Below are 5,866 nucleotides of genomic sequence, written 5' to 3'. Positions count from 1 at the left end.
ATTCAGGGAAGAACCAGCCCCACTGCATTAAAACATACTGGAATATACTGACCATGTTAGGTGCTACACCTACCAGTGTGTGTTGTTAGCATAGCACGGCTATTAGAAATAAGCACATATTACTTAAACGAGCATGTATGATGGTTATTGTGAAAATAGTAGACAAATGTTGTGTAATGACCCTCCTAAGCCTGGTCATAAGGTTAAAGGGACAAAATGCAGAGCCAACATATTACTTGTAATAAAATTGCCAAGTGTTGTAATCATCATAATTGAACATCACTGCATTTTAGGCAGTGAAGTACTTTACGTGTCTTAGTTTAACCAGAGCTCTGCTACCAGTATCTGTAGGTAAGTGAACTTAATCTAATAACTTATGTAGTCTTTTGCATTCTGGAAATGTTTAGACCTTTACTGTATAACATGAATAAGTTTTTATCTATCTACTGATTTACATTTTAACTGGTATGTTTTACTCGTAAAACAGGTTGGTAGACTGAAGGCTTTTATTCAAGAAAATATATTACAAGTATTGATGTATTTTCTACAAATATGCTTGTCTAATCAATAGTATCAAAGTTGCAACAGGATAAAAGGTTTTGAACCTAGCACACCATCGGCATTGCTAACATAGCCCCCCACTCTGCTGTTATCACAGTGTATTAAACTAGTATTTCTAAGAGCTGCAGTACCTCAATGGTCTGTGCTGCAAACCTGTAATCCTGAGGCTGCAGGTTCGAGCCCAGGTTGTATCAGGAACAGCATCTGGCATAAAAGAATTGCCAAATCATCTGTGCAAGTTCAATCGCTGTGGCAACCCTTGTGAGAGCATCTGCTCAGCATCTCAGTGATCAGCCCCTAATGACATTCCAACCCATCTCCATCCAGTCAGCCACCCACCTGACAAGCAGCTTCGGATGAAGCAAGATTTCCACAGGAAACCCAAGGAATGACAACACCATGGATAAATCATCTCTGTGAGGACATCTTTTGGTGTAAGTGACAGCAATGTCGTATAAGACAACCAGCTAATGATGGCAGATATCCAGCTGGAATGGCTCATAAAAGACAAATCACCACAAAAAGTACAGTGACAGGAATACTCCAGGGTCACGTGCTTTGGCTCCAGAGCATATCTCATTAGCTTTTGGAACTGAAGTGTCTTGAGTTTCTGGTCAATTACTGGCACAACTTTCTCCACTATTGAGCAATTAAAGAGTGAAAGGATGAGTATCTTGAGAGACTTTGTACAACATAAAATCAGGTTTGTGTTAGAAACAAAATCTGTCTGAAACTGCAGCTGTAAAGCACAGAAAACTCAGCGACTGATAAACTGATAAACATTGCCAATGATCAGAAATAATGTCATCAGAGCTTAGCGTTTGACTAAAGACTACAGTAGAGGTTGGAGGGATCGAATAGGGAATAAACAGGGAAAGTAGTGAACTCTAACAGAGGCCATATTGTGGGCTTCACTGAGTTTCGACGCCCCACCCCTAAGGAACAAACTAATAAGAGCAGGGGTTGGTCACGCTGCTGGGATTCAGACTCCCTGACTCAGCAAAGAATCCAACCCAACAATGAGCTGTGCAGAGAAGAGATGCATTCTGCTTCACACAACAGGAGGTAAACTGCAGAGGCCCTCAATTATTATTATTATTATTGAACACGGCCCACCTAAAGACATTTTTACAAGGACAAAAGTATGCATATCTATTTTATACTTTCACATAGATAATTTATATATAATAGAAATCAATATAAATTTAATAATTTTAATATAAAATAACATAAAAACAATTTTAATACAAAGAAAATTCAATAAAAAACAATGACATAGAAGTTGTTGGATCTGAATCAATAGCCTATATTTATATCTATAATATCCAAAGCCTACATTCATATCTACAATAAATGCATATGTCTAGTGATGGTGAGCTGAGGCTTTGTTAAAGTCTTGAAGCTTTGCTGCAAAAAGTGTTAATTTCTTAAAGCGCAGATAAAGACTGACTCAACGTGCAATTCACCTGTGAGAAGATTGCACGCACGATGAACGTGCTGCTACGCACGTTAACTATGTTGACTATGTCCAGGAAACACAAGAATGCAGTCATGTAAAAAAATGTCAACCATGTGAAATTAAATTAAATTAAATTAAATTTAAAACTGCTGTAATGTGCAAATTTCCCACTGTGGGTTCAATAAAGTTTTATCTTATCTTATCTTATCTTATATCTTAACTCAAACACCAAAAAACATTCAAGGACTTTCAAGAATGGGTGCCATCAGTGGCTGTCTTCAAAAACTTTGAACCTTGAACTAATTTTTCAAATTCATAAATTTTCAAGGATTTCAAGGACCTGTTGGAACCCTGTTTAAAGCACTCAGTAAAAGTAAAGTTTCTGCTTTTTGAAAAACAGCAGAATGTTTTTTTGTCTTTTTTTACTTCAGGTAAATATCCACTCTGAGATAGTGTCTCACTGAGTTATGACAAAGGTTGGGCAATATTGGCTGGATGGATGGATGGATGGATGGATGGATGGATAATTGCAGAATTTAGTCGATAAACTATTAATATGACGATTAATCCCCTGAAGTCCCCGGACACCTGCCTGCCCTAAACACATGGCCAATTTAAATCATTCAAGAGGGAAATATTTGCTCTCTGTAAAAATCTGTTCCAAATTGTGTCAAAAGTACAGACTTCAGGCTTTATATCAATATTGAAATTGTACTGATAGACCAATTAAAACCTGAGTTATGATAAATTAATTACAGAACTTTTTTTAAAAAATGTTCGTCATATTTGAGGTGGAGAGGAGCATCGAGCGGACTGACAGGTGAAATCTCCAGTCAGTCTCCCTGGCGGCATTAATCGAATTAATCGTCAAATGCCAAAAAATAATCAAAGTTTTTCAGATGATTAACTGCACACAATAGGATTTTGCCCAACCCTAGTTACCTTAGTTATATATTTATAATTGTGTGCAGTTTGAGTATTTGCAACTAAGTGACCACCAACCCATGCGGTTCTGTCTTGAGTGGTCAGTTTTTAAAAGTCACCATTTAGCTTCAGCTTTCTAAACTATATTTTAGGCTGAGCACCTAATTTGTTGTCCACATCCACCCACATTATGCTACATTCACACCTAACGCATTTTGAGCGGCCAAACAGCGCAAAACGTCTCTCGTTGGACGCATTATTTTCAGATCGAAGAACACACTAGTGTTCAGACCAGAACAAGCAGCAGCAGCAGCGAGGTGTGGGAGGAGCATGTCCTCGGCGGGCGAAATAAAGATAAAATAAAAGAAAATAGCTTTGATTTTTTTTTTACTAAAAAGCAAGCGAATTTTGCGCACAGCAGATAATTAACTCATCAGATGATTTAGAGGCGATTTGCTCGGTTAGTTTCGTCACTCCAGAAGCTGCCAGCTGACGGACTTTTTTTTTTGGTCCAGAGCAGCTGATCCACATCGGTGCTGAAATATCCTGCCAGAAAATCCAACTGCAAGTGGTCAATTTCAGGTAAAGATCTCCAGTCCGTCTGTTTCGGTTTTCAGTGGGAGACGGGTCGAGCGGCGAAAAGTTCAGATATTTGAACACTGGAGGCGGCGGCTTCTGCAGCACCGCATGCGCGGAAAACGCTCTGCGCCACTTCCGCTTTCCTTGTGCGCCGCCCAAAACGTACGTGACGCGACGCACGACCCCTAGAGGCGCCTCACCATAGACTTTGCATGTAAATCGGCCACTCCTACCGCTCAAAACGCGTTCGGTGTGAACATAGCATTATATCCATCTTGGCAGGCGCTCTCAGGTTTATTATTTAATCTGTAGCTCCTCTGATCTGTTAAAATACAGCTCTTCCACTCTAAAACCTACAGAAACTAAACTGAGCAGAGGTTGAGAAAGATTTAGATGTCTTCAAGAACTCTGACTAATTTTAGATGGTTTGTTCCATAAATATTTTGAACATGTTCGAAAATCAAGTGACAAGACTGCATACCTCCGTGACTTGCATGAGGAACCCATGCAAATCTTTTGAGACATTTTTAGAGACTCCTTCATGATTGTGGTTTGCCTACTAGTCACCAACAGTCACAGCCAAGTGATTGAAAAGCTCTAGTTTCATTTTAAATGCCTGAGCTGATTTACAGTAGATAGAAATCCAAATAAAAAATTCAAGAGTGATGGTGTTTAGTCAGTGACTTGGTCAGGATTCTAGAGAATGAGACAAACATATATTTTCTGTGTTATCAGTTCATATTTTACTTGGCACACTAGCTTAAATATTTTGTGTTTAAATTTGGAAGAATATTGCTGATTTTAATAATTGCCACAGTTTCTAAACACAAACTTGTATTAAAAAATCAACAGGAGGGTAAAAATCATGAGAGTTAATCAATACTAAAAGAAAACAAAATCCTTTCCTACTTTTCTCTTTTAGTGACATCTTAGCCATGTACTGTTTAGTCACGCTTCTACTTATGTGAAGTCACCTTTCTGTGAAGAAAGAAGCCAGCCCGTGGAAATGCCCATAAATTAGTGGTGTCAAACTCATTTTCACTTAAGACCACATGAGCGGCATAGTGGTCCTCAAAGGGCCAGTTTTAAAAAAACTCAGACGTTCAATCAATCAATCAATAAGTTTATTCACTCAATTCAACAATTTTCTCATAACATGACGTTTCATCTTCATCTTTGACTAAACACGAAATGTCAAGTTCCTCATGTCATTGCTACGGCTGAGCGCTGCTAACAAACAATAACTGACCTCTACGTGGTATTTCCTGCATAGAAACAGCATTTTAACATGTCCCCTATTAAGACTCTTTGGTGGGCCAGATGGAAGTCACTGGCAGGCCAAATGCTTTGAGTTTGACAGTTAGAGAAGCAGCACCACATAAAATTAATAMCCGTCAATGTGAGAAAACAAGCGCAAGAAAAATAAGTATGCCAAACGGATAAAATCATAATTAGTTAAACATAAAAAAACAAGACATTTCTTCCATTTTTTGTACTTGTAGAAAATGTTTGGCACTTTAACAACATGTCTAGGTTTGGATAATACCTCATTTGGATACTGAACCTACAGGGTTATAGTTAACAAATGGTGGACTGTAGTCCACCATTTGTTAACTATAACCCTGTAGGTTCAGTATAAGCAGTAGTAAACTGAGTGCCTATCAAGGGCGTAACTTTAGGTCTAACATTGGGGGGGTTGTGCTCTCTGTCCATTTATTTATTGAATAAATTACTTTTGTAAAATGATTCAGGATATTTTAGGGTTAAAATATATTGTGATGCTTTTACTGTGATTTACTTAACTTGTTTTCTCTGTATTTATTCTGCTCCTTTTCTGTTCCACATCAGTTCAACAAGTAAGAAAAAAACTTACTATTATTCTGCATTTATTTTCCACCAGTAACACATATTTTACATTTTTAAGATTTACTATATAACATAACTTAATTTCACAAATTTCAAAGAGTGTGTATTTACATGGTTCACTTCAGTTTAACTCGGAAAAATTACAACACATGATTCAACAAATACAGCCATAATATGACAAGAGCAGACTAAAACCCTGCATGTCATCTTCAGCAATTATGCTTAAATGTTCATTGTGTAAAATGAAATCATATTAGAGTTACCTAAAAACAACAAAAGAGTTACAGCTGTGTATTTAACCAGTTCATTTCAGCTGTGTTAAAGCACTTGCAAGACTATGGCAGTTTCAAATTATCATGGTTTTACTAACGGTAATCACTACCAAAAATGACGGACAAAACATCTGACACATAAAATGCAGCAGCAGCAGTCTTTACATTTTCAGCACCACAAATGTGTGAACAGCAGCAATGGGAG

The 5,866-nt window shown here is 37.6% G+C and overlaps 1 protein-coding gene across 5 annotated transcripts in view; it reads right to left on the bottom strand.

Annotated features, from left to right (window-relative positions):
- oxr1a (oxidation resistance 1a) overlaps window positions 1–5,866 on the bottom strand; it is a 191,866-nt gene that overhangs the window by 58,672 nt on the left and 127,328 nt on the right. The window lies entirely within an intron of this gene.

The sequence above is a fragment of the Austrofundulus limnaeus genome, unplaced genomic scaffold (assembly GCF_001266775.1).
Source record: "Austrofundulus limnaeus strain Quisiro unplaced genomic scaffold, Austrofundulus_limnaeus-1.0 Scaffold161, whole genome shotgun sequence".
Classification (NCBI taxonomy): Eukaryota; Metazoa; Chordata; class Actinopteri; order Cyprinodontiformes; family Rivulidae; genus Austrofundulus; species Austrofundulus limnaeus.
Note: the sequence above shows the minus strand (reverse complement) of the source record. Positions and strands in the feature narration are given on the sequence as shown.